Source organism: Calliphora vicina, chromosome 4 (genome assembly GCF_958450345.1).
Source record: "Calliphora vicina chromosome 4, idCalVici1.1, whole genome shotgun sequence".
Lineage (NCBI taxonomy): Eukaryota > Metazoa > Arthropoda > Insecta > Diptera > Calliphoridae > Calliphora > Calliphora vicina.
Window position 1 is genome coordinate 38,550,864 of NC_088783.1, and position 16,738 is coordinate 38,567,601.

The 16,738-nt window shown below is 29.6% G+C and overlaps 1 protein-coding gene across 4 annotated transcripts in view; it reads left to right on the forward strand.

The window, feature by feature from the left end:
* spri (sprint) overlaps window positions 1-16,738 on the forward strand; it is a 352,783-nt gene that overhangs the window by 105,386 nt on the left and 230,659 nt on the right. The window lies entirely within an intron of this gene.

The following is a 16,738-nucleotide window of genomic DNA, read 5'->3' on the forward strand; positions in this document are numbered from 1 at the left end:
TTTTTATACCCTACACCATGAGTGGCAAGGGTATATACCAGTTTGCCATTCCGTTTGTAATTTCTACATTTTTCATTTCCGACCCTATAAAGTATATATTCTGGATCCTTATAGATAGCGGAGTCGATTAATCCATGTAAGTCTGTCTGTCCGTCTGTCTGTTGAAATCAATTTTCTGAAGACCCTGATACCTTCGGGATCCAATAATCTTCAATAATTCTGTCAGACATGCTTTCGAGAAGTTTGCTAATTAAAATCAGCAAAATCGGTCCACAAATGGCTGAGATATGAGGAAAAAAACAGGACAACCTCGATTTTTGACCTATATCTGGATTACTCAGTCATTAATATGGACAATATGGATATCTAATGATAGATATTTCAAAGACCTTTGCAACGACGTATATAAGACCAAATAAAATATTTTTTAACCCGAATTTTTTTTCACAATAAAAAAAAATTAAAAAACAAAAAAATTTTCAAATTTAAAAAAAAAAATTAAATTTTAAAAGAACAATTCGAAATTTTTTTTTACAAAAAATGAAAAAAACCGCAAAAAAAAATAAATTTTGTTCACCTAAAAATATTTAAAAATTTTATTTTGAAGTACAATTTGGTGAAGGGTATATAAGATTCGGCACAGCCGAATATAGCTCACTTACTTGTTTTTAGAGGTACAGTACCCACTCTTATTAACATTTTGAATCTTCGTCTTAAATAATCCTTATTACAAATGTAACGGGAAAATATGTCACGTTATAAATGTCTCGTGCTAAAACATACCAAGCCTGATGTCTGATTATTTCTTAACCTAAAGTTATACTGTCTGTTAAAATGATTTTTGTATGACAACTGTCTCTATATCTTTAAGTTAAAAAATAACTAGACATTGTGAAATTATTCTAATTTAGTTTACAAAAATCGATTTAAACAATTATGTTGCAATTCGAATATTTTTGAATTTTTCTAGATGCAGTCGAAAACGAGTTCTATATTTTGTCGCGTTCTGGACCCCATGTTTATTGCTAATATATTGAAAGCAACAAAACCACAAAATCTATTTTATGCGCTTAAATAAAGCTAATAAAATAAGTACTATCCGAAACATGACATAAAATGTTTAGATTGCCTTATTTTTATGGACCGCGTAAATGTATACCAAGTAGTGTAAGTCCTTTTTTGGGACTATTTCCTGCTACTGTGTTTTGTAGTGTACTTTTTAATTATTTGTATTATTTTAGCTCTATCAATCGATTTATAGCTTGTATTGCCACAACAATTGAAATGATTTAAAAATGATTTAATAATTTATTGAAAAAATAAATTTTAGTATAACTTTTATGCAATTGAATAAAAGAAGTGTTTCCAAATTAACCAACCAGATTTTCTGATGAAAGAATTGATGAGTCTCAGCTTCATCCATGATAACTCATCTAAACACGAGAGGAAAGGGATTCCAAGAATATGTTTTCTCAAGGTTAGAGCCGGACAATAGCTGTCTTCGTTTCGACAGCTTTTACAGTAGTCGTTATGCCGTAGGCACAATCTTCTAGGATGTGTGGATTCATTAGTCCACCTGTTCTGTACAGTATCATGTCTCTCAGTTTCTGCTATACAACCATCATACATTTTGCAAGGGAAATGGCTGAAAAGGGATTAATCGCCTCCACAGCTATATTCGTTTCACTTCTGGCCAATTCGTCTGTAATACAATTACCCTGATTTCCATCGTGTCCAGGGACACATATAAGCGTTATCCTAGATTGTATCGCTATCTCATTTAGGGATACCCGGCATTCCTCGGTTTACCTAGATGTAGGGAAGATACCAGCTATTTCGTTATCGGCAGCCTTGCTATCAGTAAATATACAGATATCTCCAGATATTCGATAATACCTCAGTCAGTTGGATGCACGTTTTATGTCGGTAATTTCCGCCTGAAGAGCAGTGCACGATCAATTTTACTCGATATCGAATACGGTAATTCGGCCCCTGTATTTTCCTTAAAAGCTGACTTAACACATGTGCATACTAAGCCAGCGACAGTATTGCCTTTATTTTGAAATCAATGATCGGGAAAAAAGGAAATTGTCTTTATTTTTTAAATACACATAAATAATTTTCAGGAACTAATTAAGATTCGCAGCATTTAATATCAATTTTATTTATATTTTTCATTATAAACGTCTATTATAAACATAATTGCTATTGCATTTATAAAATCTCACAATATTTCAAGTTAATATTTTATGCTTTACTGCATTGGTAGTAATCAATCAGTTTTATATGTTTGTTTTGTTTTTGTTTTTTTACTTTAAATAATTACAAAATATTACTTGTAACTTTATAAATTATTTTTTATTTATTTATTATTCATCGTTGAACTTCTTGCAAAATTTACTTACATCACGTAATTTATTATTTTGTGATAATCGCAAAGAGATTGTGTTTTGTTTTCACAATTTCTATTGCAGATTGCTACAAAAATAGCAAATATATCTTGTTTATTGTACATATTTATATTTATATGTTTTCCTTTATCATTTAAATGCATTATGAGTATGTGAATTTCTTTAATATTTGCAAAATACATAGTGGCAGGCATGTGATAAATAAATAAAGGCGCAAATTTAGTAGGGATAACCACATAAAAGAGCATAAATACTTCGGAATAATAATAATAATAATTAGAGATGAATAACTGTGAAATTATAGAAAAAGTTTACACTTATTGAAACATATTAAAATACATTGTGTAGAAGCGTATATTTACAGCATAATACGCTTTTACACAATAAATGCTTAAATTACTACACAAATTGCTAGAAAAACAGTCAACTACTTGATATTTTATGTATGACTGCATCAAGTAGTTTTGTAACGTAGTTAATTATTACGCTGCAGTTGCGTACTTTTGTAAAATAACGCGTTTTTAACGTAAGAAAGCAAAATAAATAATGTTACTTTCAGTTTTTCTGCTCTCTACAGAGAATCTTTAATGATTAAAGCTGTTGCAAAATGTATGTTTATACCTTGAGGGAATACCCCTAATATCTCTTCATATAATTTATACGTTTTTATAATGAAATTTTTAATTTTTACAAAACACCATTGTATAAATCATACAGACAGCTAACAGGCTGGCACTTTGCACACATTTTACACAAAACTTGCTCTACGACGTGTAATGAAGGATGAACTATGAAAATGAAAATTACACATTTTCTTTTTGATAATGATACATGTAACAGTGTACACAATGTACATTGGTGCAGTGTAGTGTAGTGCAGTGCTTTACACTTTTCACCACTTCACACCATCTTATAAAATATTGTAAAGTATTGTTAAGACACGTATAGTAATTATATGCATATTTTCATGTTAAAATTAACTACAATACTTGCAGCAATTACAATAAAAATTTATATATTGTCTATATTGCATAATAATTGAATTGTGCAACACCTACAATCTACTCCTCTGAATGAATGGAGCCATACGTATGAATACAAATAAGTACTTGAATTTGTTAGTATTTAACTTAGTCTTTCATTTACTCATTATATTGTGTGTGCTGTTTTTTTTTATTTTTTTGTTTCTTAATAATACTAAATAATTATTACTTACTTATAAAATTAAAAATTTATACAAATGATTGTCTGTATGATTATGAGAATTTCAGTTTTCATACATATGAGTTTTATTTGCTTTCTCAAAAAATGTTGGTAACTAACTAATTTTCATGTAAACTAGGTTTAAGATAAATTTGATTGTTAACAAATATTTTAAATTATATGTATGTTTAAAATGTATGAAATTATATAATTATGAACATATTTTTTTTAACAAAGTAGTTAAAATAAATTACATTTAATTATACGAATATATTTTATTAACACAATTTAACAAAAAATTAAAATTTATTATTAAATTACAATTAGTTTCTTTAAACAATAGTAATTTGCTTTGTTTATACCCTCCACCATGAGTTGCAAAGGTGTATATAAGTTTGTCATTCCGTTTGTAATTTCTACATTTTTTATTTGCGACCCCATAAAGTATATATTACCGATCGTTTTAGATAGCGGAGTTGATATAACCATGTCCGCCTGTCCGTCTGTATGTTGAAATCAACTTACATACATGATTCATTCATCAATATATTCAATAAAGAGCCCGTTCGGTTGCTATTTAAAATCGATTAGACCCAAAAATGTCTGAGATATAAGCAAAAAACCTCCACTACCTCGATTTCTGACCACTCTTTTACCTATATCTGGATTTTAATATAGATAATATAATAATTGGATATCTAATGATGTATATTTCAAAAACCTTTGTAACGACGTATATAACGCCACAGTAATTCAGACTTGCAATGGGTTAAAATCGGAAACAATATTTTTTAACCCATATTTTTCATCAAACCTATTTTTGTCCTCTCTAATAAAACTTTTTCATCAAAAAACATATTTTCCAAAAATAAAAAAAAAATCCTACAAAATTTAAGAAATAAATTTTTTTTTTTAATTTTTTTCCAAACAAATTTTTTTTACCGCAAAATATTTTCAATAATTGTTTTGAATTATACTTTGGTGAAGGGTATATAAGATTCGGCACAGCCAAATATAGCTCTCTTACTTGTTTTGAATGCAACTGTTTTTAGAATTGCTTTAGTATTTTGTAGCATAACTATTAATTAACAATGTGTCAATTATTTTCCATACTACTTAATTGAATTTCTATTCATTATTTCAAATAAAGTTGTTTTAAATAAAGAAGTGCTAGTTCCAAACGGGGAAGGTATGCTAAGCGCCATAAATATGTCTTCTAATACATACGCTTAATTTTTTTTTTTTTTGAAAATCTCATGATATTATGTCGGTAAACTTCTGGAATTTCCTTATAAGATTTCAAATTATTTCAGAACAGACGTGAAACCCATTTTTTTCCAATCGAATGATTCAATTATATAGCGTTTTTGGGTTTTTACAGAAAAGACATTTGAATTTTTCAGCCACAATATATAAATTCGAGACTGAGTCATTCGATTATAAACAAATGAATTGTGTGTATTTCTACTTAATACAAATTGAAATTTTAAGCTCTTTGCTTCCAAACTCTACTTCCACTGATCTTCGGCAGGATATTGCATTTGGCAATATCTGGTATGGCCAATCCACTTTCATTTTCTTCTCTGATTTCTATATCTGTTGGTTTCGTTTTCCACCTTTACAGCAGGTCTTGAATACTTATACACATACAAAATTGTAGACTTTTGGAGATTGAGTTAGACTTCATTTAACCCTTTTATGCAATATTCGAATTTTGTCGGATTCTGCCAAGATTCTCTGTACTCTTATGGAATATTTAGAATTGTTTAAGTTCTGTTTAAGCTGTTGCTAGAAGCTCCAATAATACAGGGCAAGGTCTGGACTGCAAGGCAAAACTTCTCAACCACTTCATTAAAAAAAAGGTTTGTAACAGGTATTGCAACATGTGGCTGAGTGTTGTCATGGTGGAATATTACGATTTCATGTATGGCCGCATATTCCAGGAGTTTTTAGGCACCCACCAAATACAGATAATTACCTTAGCGCGATGGATATTTGGCTTTGGTGTGGATTCGGATGGTTGGCCGGGCTCCACATTCGAACTCTTACACTTCGGGTTATCGTAAAGGATTAATTTTTCATCACAAGTAATGATTCGGTAAAAAATTATTTTCTTTTATATCGTTCAAACTTAATTTCGGACAAGCTAAATCGTCTTTCAAGGTCTCTCGGCTTCAATTCGTATGGTACCCAATTTCCGTGATGCACGTTTTTGCAAGCTCTTGTTGAATTTGAAAACAATCTTCATGGAGTAATACCACCAATTCTTGGTCTTCAAAATTTTTAGGCAGGCCTGTTTGATATTTTTCTTCCGTGTCAAAATCACCACTTCTGAAGAGCACAAACCATCTCTCCCACTTTGAAACCGATAGAATTAAAGAAGTAAAGCAAAACTTCCCGCATATGAAGCTTTGTTGGAACAAAATTCGAGATTTTCGAAGCAAAAAGACCCAATAATAAAACAATTGAATTTTGAGCAATTAAAAGTACGATAATGAAAAGATCGGTTAAATACCGCTTTTGTATTACAAACCATTAAGTCCCAAAAAGACACTATGTACTGAGGATGATCTGTAATCACTTGCTAAATACATCGTGAGGTTTTGTCATCTCGAATGTGGAAAATTGTAGAATTATGAACGAAGTTTTTACAAATCATAAAAATATTCGCTCAAAACTTGTTTAAAAACTCTATTGTAGTTTTTGAACCAATTATTTAACTCCAACTAAATCAGTTTTGTTATTACCATATTAAAAATTATTCCAGACATTTTTTAACCTAGTAAAGCCAGGATATAATCGACTATATTTCAGAATGAACGATAATAAACTACAAATGGTCATATACCTTCGCCTCTTGCTAATGTCTTCTTCGTTATTGATAATGTCCATTATGAATTTCAAGGGATAATTTTCAAAAACTGTCAATAAGTTTAGTTTAAAATACGACATGAACGAACTTGTTGATTGTTAGGTGACAGCTGACTAAGGCAAAACGAATCAAGAAATAAAGGCAAAGAATACAACGCTGAAAAATATCGTAAACTTCGTCTAACTCAATCACAGTAAAAACAGAAATAATATTAAAGAAAGCATTGTTAATAAAAGTCCTTTATTCTATTTCTGTAAACTGAATAATTCTGAATAATTCTTGAAAGTAGGAATCAAAGAATCGCGAGATTATTATGAAATTATTGAAAAACAAATAGTACGATTGTAAAAATTGCTCCCTCACTGTTCTGTATTTACATATTATCATTGATATATTTCCTTTAGAGTACCTTCCCTTTCCCCTTACAATAGATTCTATTGTCACCCAGTAAAAGCTGTCAACAATACAATATTAGAACATTACAATTCGACACATCTTCTCATTATGAAACGCATCGAAGCATTTAAATGCAACAAAAGCTATTTCAGCCAAAAGAATCACATTGTATTATTTTGTAGCTAGTGGGATTGTTCGAAATGTGTTCAGTTCTATTCTTTTCTATTCAACAAACTCATTTTAGGCGACGACACAAAAAGCAAATGTATTAGAATATTTCAGTTTTCACTATGGCTTGAAGCAAAAAATCTACAAGAAAACAGAATTTATTGTAATTTTCTTTTAGATTTTTTAGTTTTTCAATTTCCATTTCAAGTACATAATTTTTTTTTATTCACATGCAACAAAACTTTCCTTTTGTGTGATGGATGGATAGTGGCAGTGAAGTGTGGTAATGTGCAACAACAAATGTTTTCATATTGTTGTGTTGTTTGTTAAATTGTGAATTTTTTTTCATGGGTTTGTATGATGATCATTTTTATCGCTGTGTTTGCTAGTTGCAAGTAGATCTTTTAATTTGGCTTTGCTTTTGTAGGTTCTGTAGATTTTTAGCTGCATGTGGTTGATTATTTGAATTTATTATTATTATTTTTTTTTTAATTTAATAAAAAGAAAAACAAAATTATATGGTAATTTTCTATAGAAAGTTTTGTTCTAAAAACATATATATTTTTTTGCAATTATATGCAAATTTCTTGGGCATTTTTTATAAGAAAAAAAGATATGAAAATGTTTGTAGAAGAAAATTAAAAGGATTTGAAAGTTTTGCGGAAATAGCTAGTAATTTAAGAAATTAATAATATCAGAATTAAATTGTTAAGCGCTTATAAAGAAAACTTTTGCCAGCCTCTGATTTACTATTGGAAACCTAATATATTTCTATACTACAACATGCTTAAATTTCACCAAATATATGAAAATATCTTCAGGTTTCTTATATGAGAGTAAATGAAGAAATCACCACGAAACTATTATTAGCAAAAGATGAATAATTTACATTAAATTTCAAATCCACATTTTTACTAATTGCTCTCCCCATTCAATTTCGTATGCATAGCTGTCACAATTCATTTACATTATATTTCTAAATATACTATGTATTTCTAAATTAAACCAATTTCCGCATAATTTCTATAATCCATCTTAATTTGCAGCAACTTAAATATTTTCCTCCCAATATGTCACATCTATGAATGTGAATTTAATGGATGCTGCACTTACTTGCTGTTGCATTTCGAAATATGTAGACAAAAAAAATAACAAAATTTGCCTCAAATTACTTTTTTTGTCATCAATAATATGAACAAATTCTGTGTGTCAGATAAGTGTCAGCAACATTTTGCCAAATCTGCACTTAAAACAAAAATATCAGTATTTACGAGGTGACCGTAAAGACGAAAAATAAAATGAAGCAACCGAATAATGAGAAACATGCATTTGCTTGCAACAAAAACAGCAGCAAAAACAAATGTTATTAAATACTACACTTCCTGCTACTGGCGCAAGAATGTTTCTGAAAAGTGCCATTAAATTTTGTGAAGGAAAACTGGGAAGAGGCCAGTATATCGATGGAGACAATTTGTGGAATGTTCTTAAGACTTCTATGGGGGGAATTATTTGTCTCATTTAGAAAGTTATTTATGATCTACATTGTGATTATGAGATTGAAAAATAAAAATCGCCAAAAAAAATTCTTTGTCAGTGTGTCGTAAAATGTGCCAGTGCAAATCGTCAACGACATTTTCGAGCAAGTGTCGGCTTTCAAATTTGGTTATGGACGTTTCCATAGGAAGGTCAACCTGTACCGAAAATGTAAATGTTAATAAACGAATGATTTTTTCAAAAATTTTGTTAAAACATTTTTATAATATGTATTTGCTGCTAATTTTGGCCTGAAAATTTAAAATACAAATCCAAAAGAATTGGGGATATATTGATTTTGTATGTAACACATCGAAATATTCATCACAGACACTAATTCTAAGACGATCTAGCCATATCGAGCCCTTAGCGCCAAATTATCGTAAGCGACAAAACACAAATTTTACAGGAGAAGGTTTTTTTTGATTATTTTGAAATTTATACGTAGAATTAAAAATGTTATGATGCGATATAATATAATTTCGTTCAGGCTATTTGTCTATTTTTCAAAAATATTCATAACTTTTGAAAATGAAAAATTTTTAAAAATTCAAATGCATATAACTTTGGACTTAGTCATTATTTTTAAACAATTCTTTTTCCATTTTACACATACAGGAAAACTGGAGAAAATCGGAAAATATTTGGATACGCTGTTATCAAAAAACTGGAGTAGGGTGGTTAAAAATGTTGAAAATTTAATATTCAAATGCGAATATCTCCTAAGCTATAATAAATAATTATAGTGCTCGATGAGAAGATTCTATATGTATAATTTTTTGAAATCGGAACTCAAACCAAGAAATAATATCGTTTTAAAAATGTAACATACAATCTAACCATTTATAAGTTACATATATATTTCCCTCTTTTTTTCTATACCACTGTGTGTCGCTTACGATAAAATTAGTTTACTGTAAAATATAAACATTGACTTACGATAAAATCTGATGTTATTTCTGATGTTATTAACAGTTTTGATATTCTGAGAACGCTAAAACATCAATCGGCCCATAAAATTTTAATTTCTGCAATAAAACAAAAATTTTAAAAATATCGCTTAGGATAATTTGGCGCTAAGGGATCGATATGTTCGTCCGTCTGTCGAAAGGAGCTTACTTGCTGAAATTTTCCACAAAAACTCTCTGTGGATAAGGTATTGAAAATGGGCAATATCAGTAGATGATTTCATCTAGCCCCCATACAAATGTCCCCCGAAATACTGTTTGAGCAGTCAAAAATATTTTGATTATGCGGCAATCCTAATAAAATTTTGCACACATTATTCCTAAGTACTCTGAAATTATACTGTAAAGTATGGCGAAAAGCGGGCAACATTTGTCTCTAGTTCCCATACAAGATCCCCCTCAGAAAATGATTTGAACATTATAATAATCAATATCATGATGAAATTGGACATAAACAAGTTTTATATGAACCTAATTATTTCAACCAACTTTGTGAGGATTGGTCCATAATTAACCCTCCCCCCACATAACCCCTATATTAGAAACATTTTTTATTGTCTCATATTGATGGTGGGTAGGTATACAGCCGAATGTAACACTTTTACTTGTTCTCGTTAGTATTTATAGTTTACATATCTCATGAAATATTTCTATTAGAAACAATAAATAAGCAGAAAAAGATTTTGTTTATTTTATAATGTCGCGTTCTTGTACGTAAGTCATATTTTGTTATCAGTTAATCGTGATTGTTTTAATCAATTGTCTGAAATTGCTATTACAGACCTAAAACAGTGATTTTATTTAAAAGAAGTGGCTGAAGGAAAAAGAGAAGAGTCAGTGTTATACCTGTGAACCGTGCAAACTGTGGCAAAGGCTGAAAATGCATTACCACTGGTTTTAATTAAAGAGTTAAAGTTATTGAAGTACTATATAAAAAGTATGTCAAATAAAAAGTTTTTGTTGAAATTACTTACCTTATTACAAAATGGGTAGGGTAAATATGGCGCGTGCTAAATCATACTAAAGGTTATAAACAATACCAAGGATAGCTGCCGTTATACCTAAGATAGCGTTTTAGCTTGACTTTCGTTACTGCTAAGCTACCGTTACCGAAATAACTGCTGTTACTTACTGTTACTGAAATAATCGTAAATAGCGTTAATTTTTAATACCGTTACCACTATTTTATAAATAATTTTAAATTATGAAGAAACGGAATTTACAATAGATGGCGTATCTTCAGAATGCGGTTTTTGTTTTTAATAACATATATGTCATACATATCTGTCATTTATTCTCACTTAGTTATTGAACATTATAGTGGAATTTTGTACCAACAAAGCGTCATATGCTAGAAGTTTTGCTTTTCTTCTTTAATTTGAAAAAAAATTGCCGCTGAATTGAAGCACACCGATTTTTCACCAAAGCTTATAGTGATTGTGAGAGACGGTTTGATCGGTTGAGAAGTGGTGATTTTGACACGGAAGACAAAGATCGCCCAGGCCAGCCAAAAACGTTTGAATACCAAGAATTTGAGGCATTACTACTTGAAGATTGTTTTCAAACTCAGCAAGAACTTGCAAGATAAACTTCAAGTTGGAACAAAGTATCCGATATTGGCTTGATTCGTTGTTGGTCTCAAAATCTGAGCAGTTTTTTTGTACAAATGTTTCAAAATAAAAGCTAAAAATTTAAAAAAAATACCACATACCTCACCCATGGGGTTACCCCCATTATCAACATGTACGCAGAGAGAAAACTGATTCGTGATAGCAACTGAATTTGTTACCAATCGAATGATTCTACCTTAGTGACCGAATTTTACAACTGTAGGTACAACATTTTGAAAAGGGTAACAAAAGTTTGGTTGCCTCAACTAAAATTCTTCTTTATCAACTGACTTTTATTGATATAATCAAAAAATTCTATTTGTGCAACCGAATCATTCGATTGGCAACAAATTTGGTTGCTACTACGAATCTGTTTTCTCTGTGTAGTTATGTTTTAACCTGCTTGATCTAACAAATCACTTGTAAGACCAAACAACATCAAACAAATTTGTGCTAAAAAAAGTGGTAACTTTTTTTTGAGTAAATATTTGCCATGTGTGACCATAACTTTAGACTCTGTCATTTCGTTTGTTGAAAGACTGCTCCATTATGAAAATGTTCTCATTTGCACAGACAAAACATATTCATAATAGTAACCAAATTTGTTGCCAATCGAATGATTCTGCCGTAGTGACCGAAAAATTCTATGTGTGCAACCGAATCATTATATTGACAACAAATTCGATTGCTATTATACATGCATACTGACAAAGAAGTGCTTTTGATTTCCGGTTGCTTTTCTGCTTGAGTACCGCCGAAGTAGATGTCCTGTATGTCTTTTGTAATCCCGAAATCCCAAGTCATTCTTAATGTAATACTTTTGACATTACTTCTGCCAGTCTTCATGCTACATTAAAGTTCGGTATTGAATATTTCTCTATTCCATGATTTTAAATAACGCAAGCCAAAAACTTTTACTGTGCAAATGAAGTACATATAAATATGTATGGGAGGTGTCACGCCCACTAATCCAATCCCACCCATTTACAGTCAAATTATGTAAAATTATAAAATTTGTATTTTTTGTACTGAATAAGTTAAGGCTATTTTAAATTATTTAACCGTAGCGAGCAGAAAGGGTATTTGAAGGGAAAAGTTAGACAACCTTGGTTTTATGATGTGGTTCTCTTATTTTGAATATGAAATATTTTTTGTTATAGTTATTTAAAATAAATTCTGTTCATATTTTATTGGTTTCAAAACACAGTCACTGTTTGTATCACAAACAAGACCATTTTATTTTTATAACAAAAACTGTGTGTTCCATATACAAAATGTAATTTTAAACAAATATGTTTTTTAGATTTTTTTTGTAAATTTTTTTCGCAATGCTTGACTTATTTGATGAAGATGATGATGATACATAAAATTTCTTGGAACTACTTTAGGTTGTTTGTTGATATTTTTGGTTTATTTTTATTTTTAAATTACTCTTTTTGGTTTACAAAAAGAACAAATTGTAATAAATTAAACAAAAAGTAATCAACATGTTGCCAAAAACTGCTGAAAGTACTAAATAAAAATATAAAGTTTAAAACTAAAAAATGTACACAAAATGTTCATCAAATTTGTGTGTTCTGTTTTAATAGTCATAATTAAACTATAAAACAACTAGAAAACATTTGTAGTGGAAAAAAACACCTTAGTCTAATTGTTTTAATTAAAAATAATAAGTTTTTGTTGGGAAATATAAAACAATTACTTTTTTATGGCCAAACCCTGCAATTAAAAGAGTTTAAAGCTTGTTCTTCTTCCTTCTTTATTTTGACCATTTTGTTACTCTGGATATTTAGTTCAAAACAAAAAAGTTCGGTTATAACAACAACAAAAACAATTGTAAACAATTTGAATTCATACATTTTATGACTGGATATTATCGTTGTTGGCTTTTTGTTGTTTTAATGTTGGTTTTCATCTAAATTCATTATTTTATTTTGTTCCGTCGTCTATATAGATGAGAGTAAGTTTGTTAGAACAATAGCTAGAGAGACGGACAGACAGACGGACAGATAGTCTGTCAGAAATTTTTGCTAATAAAATTTATCTTCCTGGTTTTTATATGTTTGTTGTTATGGCTGTATTTTTGTTTAAAAGTAGAGTTATAATTACTTGGGGATGAGCTGGTTTTTGCAATTATAATTTTGTTCTTTACTTCTTTTCCTCTCATTATTTTTGGTGTAGTTTTTTTTTATTTTGGTTTCAGTATTACATTCTGTTTGTGTTCTTGTATCTGTTTCGACAGTTAATAATTATTTTTTATGATTATTATTTAGCGAGAGATGCTACGGATGTTGATAATAAGTTTAAGTTTTTGAACTTTGACGTTGGTAAGAGTCTAATAATTGTTAATTTCTATTATTGTTCTGAAACTTATAAATGGGTAACAAAAGTTGCAAAAGGTTTTATATTTTTAGTATGTTTGTAGTTTGTTCTTAAGATCATAAATATTTATAGAGGCTGTAGTAGGAAGTTAGATAATAAAATAAAAGTGGGCACACTTTCATATATCTTTTGACTTAAATTAAAAATAATTTTGTTGCGAATTAAGGTTCTTTAATTTTATGTTTTTTGAACTAACATTTGTAAACATATTAAGAAAAATGTTTCATAATAATGTCAAAATTATGACATTTTTGTTAGATATATAAAAAAAAATGTGTGAAACTTTTTTTAAAAATTCTATTTTTGCATATTTGGAATTTTTCTTTAAAATACAGCGAATTATTATGTGTATTTTATTGCTGGATTTTGATAAAACTTCAGAAAAGTCTGTCTCTGGATTTACGAATTATAGTGGAAAGAAAAATATTGCAATTAACCCTTTTAAGACTATGGAACCAAAATGGTCCAAAAAGTTTGCACTAAACTCCATTTCCAATAAGACAAATTCATTATCTTATTCAAAGGCTTTTATTTTAATAGCATTTATTAATTGCTCAATTAACTCATAACGGAATAAATTCATAAAAAGTCCCAAAAATTCAAGTACTTGAACATTTTGTTGGAATTTTACTTGAATTCAAATGTAATAAAGAATGTTTTAAACTTGAAAAATATTTGAAAAAATTAAATATTTTCAAACAAAAAACATATGGCTTGAATTTATATTTCCTTTTTACTGGAAAATGCTATTGAAATAATACTATGTTCAGACATGCACCTTAATTGCGCAATTAGGAACATTTACGCAATTAAGGCCTTATGAGCTCAATTTATCATACAAGAACTCAATTAATAAATTGCGCAATTAATACTTAATTGTATCATAAAGTGTAATAAAACTATTGCTTGACTATAATTCAAGGTTTGAATTAAACTTGCTTTCCACTTGAATTCCAGTAAAAATGCTTGTATTTTTAAAACTAAACAGAAATATTTCACGATCCAAATAAGGAAATCTTGGCTAAACGCGACAAAACTCAGAAAAATTAAACATTTTCCGAATGAGATAATAATTTTTTAAAACAATTTTTTTAAACTAGAGTGAAGTAATGTTGGTGGTTGTCATGTTAAAATATTGTGTTTTTATACAATCTTTAGAATGATTTCGCACGCGACATGTTTTTAATTCACGTTTTCTAATAAGGATTACTTCAAGTAAGTTCAACAAAAGTGGGTTTATGACTTAAAAATGTAGATTTTTTTTAATGTTTAGCTTTTATTTTGAAACATTTGTTCAAAATAAATTTATTCAAAGTATTGGCCATTGTTAGCTATGGCTAGGGTTTTTAATTTCCCGACCTTTTTTGATTCCCGGGAATCGGTAAATTTTTTCCTACATTCCCGGGTACCCGGCTATTCCCGAAATATATAATTATACTGTAAATTAGGAATATTATAGCCAAATTCATATAAAAACTTAGTGTTATAATTATTAAATAACAGAGCTTCGAATTAATTAATAAAATTTGAGCTTAATTCACTAAAATCTTAATCCGTAATTAAAAAATGTCAGCCTTTCATTCCATAAAGCCATTCCTAATATTTAATTTTTTAGATTCATTCCAAAGCCTTTGTTTAAACTGAATTAATTTTAAGGTTAATTAATAACAGAATTTATTCAAACTTTGCATGATTAAATTTTTGTTAAATCAAATCATTTACAAAATTAATTGAAAAAATTGTCTTTTTGTACTAGATTTTAATTGAAGAAAAATTTAATCCATTAATAAATTTTTGAAGCTATTTTGTTATGGATTTGAAGAAGAAATTTAAAGAAATTAGAATGATTCAATAAGAAATAAATTCTATAAATAATGAATTCTCTTTTTAAATTTTCACGAAAAACCCCAAATAAATAATAATAATAATAAGCGGTATATTATTGCCAAAATATAAGCGAAAAACTTTTCACTGTTTTTTGGTGAAAAAAACAGAGTTCTAACTTGTTTTCTATATATTTTCGTCAGTTTATAATTCTCGGGATTCCCGACTAAAAATCCCGGGAATCGGGTAGTGAAAAATTGGCAAAAGTCCCGGGAAATTTGTACCGGGAATTCTCGGGATAAAAACCCTAGCTATGACCTTTTTCCATCTTTCTGGCAACATATGGATTCCAAGCCAAAAGAACTGCTCATCTCTGTTCTAAAGTGAACCGTATACCAGAAAGAGCGTTCAGCATCGATTGAAACAAAGTCGGATGGGGCAATGTCTGGACTATAACGCGAGTGAATCAAAACTTCCCAACCAATTCATTCTAGCTACTTTTTAGAAGGTATTGCTTACTGTGGCTGAGCGTTGTCATGATGTTAATAGTCTGGGTCTTTTTCGGCAAATGCTCGCTTCGAAAGAATGAGTTGTATTCGGTACAGGTTACCTCTGTATTTACTCCCACCAAATACAGAGTATTACCTTAGCACAGGCATGGATCCACAGGAAGGGAAAAAAGAAAATTTCCCTGTCCAAAACTATTATTTTTATAACAAGAAATATAATTTTTATATACAAAACAGGAAAGATATTGTAAACATTTTTCCATTTCCCTCTAAACCATTGAGTCAGATCCGCGCCTGCCTTAGCGCCATTGATATTTGGCATTGGTGTCGATTCGGCTGGTTGGCCGGGCTTCACATACGATCTCTTACCCTTAAGGTTATCATAATGAATTCATTTGTCATCGCAAGTGATGATACGGTGCAAAAATTATTTTCTTTTAAATACTTTTCCAGCAGTATTTCGGACATGCAAAATCGTATTTCAAGGTCTCTTGGCGTCAATTCGTATGGTAACCAATTTCCCTGTATTTGGATGAATCCTGTTGTTTTAAAATTGCTGCTTGAGTAGCTCCCAATGATTTTACAAGCTCTTGTTGAGTTTGCATAAATAATGCCTTCATTTCGTGGTCTTCCAACTTTTTTGGCTGGCTTGGAAATCTTTGTCATTCGTATCAAAATCACCACTTTTAAACCAATGGTGATCTATCGGTGTACTTCAGCAGTATTTTTTTAAATTTAGGGAGTAAAGCTAAACTTCCCGCATATGACGCTTTTTTGGTACAAAATTCGATATTGCAATTACTTAGTGAGAATAAATGACAGGTATGTACCCTTTAAAATTACATATAAGTTATTTAAAACA